This window comes from Oryx dammah, unplaced genomic scaffold (assembly GCF_014754425.2).
Source record: "Oryx dammah isolate SB20612 unplaced genomic scaffold, SCBI_Odam_1.1 HiC_scaffold_13, whole genome shotgun sequence".
Classification (NCBI taxonomy): Eukaryota; Metazoa; Chordata; class Mammalia; order Artiodactyla; family Bovidae; genus Oryx; species Oryx dammah.
The window spans coordinates 36,618,595-36,624,594 of record NW_024070197.1 but is presented as its reverse complement, the minus strand read 5'-3'; positions in this window follow the sequence as shown (position 1 = coordinate 36,624,594).

Here is a 6,000-nt window from a genome sequence, read left to right as displayed (position 1 = left end):
GAATGCCAGAACTGGGGCAAGAATAATAACAATTGGAATTTTTTAAAAATATATTACTCATGTCAGATACTACCCATGATTTAAAACATTTTATCTTTTAATTCCTCTTTTAATTCTTCATAGATGAGAAAACTGAGGCTCAGAATTTTGTTAATCTACCCAAGGTGACGAGGGGATGACGTGAAAGAGCCAGCGTTCAAATTAAGTCTAATTCTCAAGGTCCTTGTTCTTAACATTAATGTCAAAGCAGCATTAGAAATGCTTGTCCAACTGCAATGAGGTCTTAAAGGAGAGACCTGCTTTTTTGAACATACGACTAAAGTGTACTGGGAGAAATATCACTACTGAATGAACATCTGAAACATGGCAGATGCTCCATACATATTTACTAGGTAAATGAAACCTAAGGCAGTCCAATAAAAAACAGAATTGAAAACAAATATAGGAAACTTTAATCTGACAGATTTATCTTAATCCCTTAGCAAGGGAGTGTGGTTTGTGGATCAGTATCATGACTTCTAAGACAAGTTCGCTAGGAATGGGGACTCTCATGTCTCACCCCGGCGGCAGGAAATACACACTTGCATTGTAACAGGATCCTCTGGTGAATTGTATGCAAATTAAAGTTGCAGAAGGACTGGCCAGATCTTGGTCAGAGACTTGGAGTCAGAATGTCTTTGGACGTCCCTTTAACTACATTAAAAAAAAGAAAGAAAGAAAGAAAATGTTGGACCTGTAGATCGCCAGGCTCCTCTGTCTACAGAATTCTCCAGGCAAGAATACTAGAGTGAGTTCCCATGCCCTTCTCCAAGGGATGTTCCTAACAGAGAGTGAACATGACATCAACAAGTGATTTTTCTGCCAAAGTTTTACTCCCTTTTCCTTGTCCCACCAGTAACAAAGGGCATCTTCACATACATGGGAGTGATTAGGTACGTTGGAAGGGGAAGGAATTGACATAACAAGAAACAAGAAATCTCTCTCTCAGGCTATATGAGATCTTCAAAAAAATTCTCATGAAAGATAAACAGCTATACAACCAATAAATAGTTTACTATCTATGTGGCCTTCTTTTTTGTTCTTTTTATTTATATTACCTGAGAAATTTGGATAACTTTGGTAAAGAACACGTGTTTGTTGGTGGGGGTAGTCTTTTGCTCGTTTTCTAATTATATAACTCACAAGCTTAAAAAAATTAACATGTGTTCACTATCCATACTTTTAAAAAAACAATAATTTCATTCAGAGTCATCGACAGAATACACAAAAGGAGTGTAATCTCGGGCTGAAGCAAAAATAGATAAAACTTTTCTATATTAACGCTCAGTTGATAAGGTCTTTTCTGATCCCTAAAATAATATTGCTAGACATGAAACAGTGAATTCAGTTCTGGCTGTAATATTTAAAAATATGGGCAAATTGGAATTCCTTTAGTGGTGAGGTACCAGGATAGTGAAGATGAAACTGAAAAATGATGGAAGGAACTAAGACTATTTCAGAAGAAGACAGATTCTAAGAGAGACGCTTATATGGCATATACTATAAAAAGCAGAGATATTACTTTGCCAACAAAAGTCCATCTAGTCAAGGCTATGTTTTTTCCAGTGGTCATGTATGGATGTAAGAGTTGGACTCTGAAGAAAGCTGAGTGCCGAAGAATTGATGCTTTTGAACTGTGGTCTTGGAGAAGACTCTTGAGAATCCCTTGGACTGCAAGAAGATCCAACCAGTCCATTCTGAAGGAGATCAGTCCTGGGATTTCTTTGGAGGGAATGATGCTAAAGCTGAAACTCCAGTACTTTGGCCACCTCATGCGAAGAGTTGACTCATTGGAAAAGACTCTGATGCTGGGAGGGATTGGGGGCAGGAGGAGAAGGGGACGACAGAGGACGAGATGGCAGGATGGCATCACTGACTTGATGGACGTGAGTCTGACTGAACTCCGGGAGCTGGTGATGGACAAGGAGGCCTGGCATGCTGTGATTCATGGAGTTGCAAAGAGTCGGACACGACTGAGTGACTGAACTGAACTGATGGAGTAATTAGAGAGCCTGTGAGTAAATTCACGTACAGAGGGTTGAAAGATATTTGTAACAGTTACAACTATCCAAGAAAGTCTCTTGCTACAGAAAAAAATTCAATGAGAGAATAAACAAATAAGGACAAGCATATTGCAGTGCTGGAGAGAGGGATGGTCAGGAACTGAACCTCATTCATCTTTATATCCAGGACTTGCTATTTAGTCAGTAGATGATCATGAATTGTGTTATTTCTTGCCTCATTAAAATCTCAGAGATAACCAGAGATAGACTAGTCCTTAGATTTTGCTAATGGATTCACATGTGTTCCTGGTTGACTCGAGTTCCATCTCTGGGTCAGGAAGATTCTCTGCAGAAGGGAATGGCTGCCCATTCCCGTGTTCTTACCTGGAGAATTCCATAGACAGAGGAGAGTCATGGGCTACAGTTCATAGTGTCACAGAGAGTTGTACATGACAGAGCAACTAACACTCAGATAGATGCCTTACCATTTCATCTAGATGTGTACTGTTTCTCAAGTTAAATAATTATATTACACCACCATGATTTTCACCATGTCTGCATTGTCTCTACTTATTTTCCTTTAAGCTCCTTTTTAAAAAATGTAAATAAATGGAAACTTTATATAAGTGCAAAAGAGAAATGAAGAGGTGTTAATAAAGTGTTAAAGACATGTTAATATTGATGGCATTCAGTTCTAGTATCCATCTACCATGTAAAATAATTTCATGTATCACACAGACTTTTGATGAAATGGTCTAAGTCTAGAGCACCACATTTATAATACCCATTGAGCTGAAATCTTGGGATTTGAGATCTAGTGTAGAAAAAAAAATTTTTTTTGTTGTGATTTGTATTTTGCAGCTTTTCCCTTTCATACCAAACTTCTCTGGTATTGTCCTTGGCCTGTGCTGCTGCTGCTAAGTCGCTTCAGTCATTTCTGACTCTGTACGACCCCATAGATGGCAGCCCACCAGGCTCCCCCAGCCCTGGAATTCTCCAGGCAAGAACACTGGGGTGGGTTGCCATTTCCTTCTCCAATGCATAAAAGTGAAAAGTGAAAGTTAAGTTGCTCAGCTGTGTCCAACTCTTAGTGACCCCATAGACTGCAGCCTACCAGGCTTCTCTGTCCATGTGATTTTCCAGGCAACAGTACTGGAGTGGGGTGCCATTTCCTTCTCCGGTCCTTGGCCTGTATTGGGCATCAATTTGTTCCATGTCCTTTATTGTAGTATTTGACTTGAACTGGTGACTTTTTTTTTCCATCAGCACTTCCATTATGAAAGCCACTGACCTATTAATAATTTATTTGTGTTGTCACTTTTATATCCCTGAGTCTCCAACATTTCATTCCACTTAAGCCTATTGATGTCACTATTGATGACAAAGATGGTAAGATTCTTTTCCTGCCCCCCTCCTTGGGGGAGCTTTTAATTTTTAAGTTATAATATTATAATTTTATAATTATAATATTATAATTTTATAATATTGTGTTAGTTTCTGCTCTAGAGCAAGGTGAATCAGCTATACACACACACATGTGCACACATGCATACACACACACACACACACATACACACACACACACATATATATTCCTTTTTTTTTTTCTTCTTCCATTTAGGTCACCACAGAGCACTGAGTTTCCTATGCTATACAGTTCTCATTAGTCATCTATTTTATACATATATCAATAGTATATATATGTCAATCCCAATCTCCCAGTTCATCCCATCCCTCTTCTTTCTCCCTTGGTATCCATATCTTTGTTCTCTTGTCTGTGTCTCTGTTTCTGCTTTGTAAATAAGATCGTCTATACCAGTTTTTTCAGATTCCACATATATGTGTTAATATATGATATTTGTTTTGTCTTTCTGACTCTACTCTCTATGACAGTCTTTGGTCCAAAAGATTCTTGATTTTTCTTTTTTTGGCCATATTATCCCTTGCAGTGGAGATGCAGAGTCTTAGCCACTGGACTGCTGGGAAAGGTCCTCTAAGATTTTACTTTGAATACTTACCTGCTTTCTCTAGATAAAGTCTGATTAGTTACTGGTAATAAAATTTTGGTTAGGATAGCATTAGAGGTGAATCTGTTCGATACAGTTCAAAAGTGACCTACCATGGGAAGTGTAAATTCCATTCTCATGTTAGACTTCTTGAGTCATGTGCTGTGTTGTGTGAGAAAAAGGCAAAATGATTAATGGCAGCGTCTTGCATGCAGAAGGGGATCAATTTTTTTGTGCTGAACATTATGATGATAAATGCTAAATCTGACATGTGTCTGTGATTTTACCCTATTATGGTTGGAATACTGCAACTTCCAGGGACTGTGTAATATTACACATAAAACATAGGCCTTTAAAACTGACAAGCTGAGTATGAGTCTAAATTCCGAACTAATGAATGCTGAGACCCGGGCTAGTTGGAGAATCAATCTGTGCTTTATTTGCTTTCTCAGAATATTGAAATAAAACAGCCTTCATGTGTGATCAGGAGGCATTTCAACATATGTCCCAATGCCTCTCAACTAAACTTTGTTTAACACCTGTAGAGGGTTACATAGTAGGTCTAAATACCTGTGTGTCTCATAGTGGGACACAAAGACTAATGTGAAAAGGATCTTGGAAGGATAATTAGCAAATATTAACTACTGGATTCTTTGGGCAGAGGCAATAAAGGAATCTCAGAAAATTAACCCTATGTGAAAAATGAGGTTGCTATTCATCACCTCTGAAATGTAAAAACACAATGGACTTATCATATGGCTGTTTTAAAAGGGGTGTTTCAATTCAGTTCAGTCACTCAGTCCTGTCTGACTCTTTGGGACCCCATGAATTGCAGCACTTCAGGCCTCCCTGTCCATCACCAACTCCTGGAGTTCACTCAGACTCACATCCATCGAGTTGGTGATGCCATCCAGCCATCTCATCCTCTGTCATCCCCTTCTCCTCCTGTCCCCAATCCCTCCCAGCATCAGAGTTTTTTCAATGAGTCAACTCTTCGCATGAGATGGCCAAAGTACTGGAGTTTCAGCTTCAGCATCATTCCTTCCAAAGAACACCCAGGGCTAATCTCCTTTAGAATGGACTGGTTGGATTTCCTTGCAGTCCAAGGGACTCTCAAGAGTCTTCTCCAACACCACAGTTCAAAAGCATCGATTCTTTGGTACTCAGCTTTCTTCAGAGTCCAACTCTCACATCCATACATGACCACTGGAAAAACCATAGCCTTGACTAGATGGACCTTTGTTGGCAAGTAATGTCTCTGCTTTTGAATATGCTATCTAGGTTGGTCATAACTTTTCTTCCAAGGAGTAAGCGTCTTTTAATTTCATGGCTGCAATCACCATCTGCAGAGATTTTGGAGCCCACAAAAATAAAGTCTGACACTGTTTCCACTGTTTCCCCATCTATTTCCCATGAAGTGATGGGCCAGATGCCATGATCTTCATTTTCTGAATGTTGAGCTTTAAGCCAACTTTTTCACTCTCTTCTTTCACTTTCATCAAGAGGCTTTTTAGCTCCTCTTCACTTTCTGCCATAAGGGTGGTGTCATCTGCATATCTGAGGTTATTGATATTTCTCCTGGAAATCGTGATTCCAGATTGTGCTTCTTCCAGCCCAGCGTTTCTCATGATGTACTCTGCATATAAGTTAAATAAGCAGGGTGACAATATACAGCCTTGACGTACTCCTTTTCCTATTTGGAACCAGTCTGTTGTTCCATGTCCAGTTCTAACTGTTGCTTCCTGACCTGCATACAGATTTCTCAAGAGGCATGTCAGGTGGTCTGGTATTCCCATCTCTTTCAGAATTTTCACAGTTTATTGTGATCCACACAGTCAAAGGCTTTGGCATAGTCAAGAAAGCAGAAATAGATGTTTTTCTGGAACTCTCTTGCTTTTTCTATGATCCAGCAGATGTTGGCAATTTGATCTCTGGTTCCTCTGCCTTTTCTA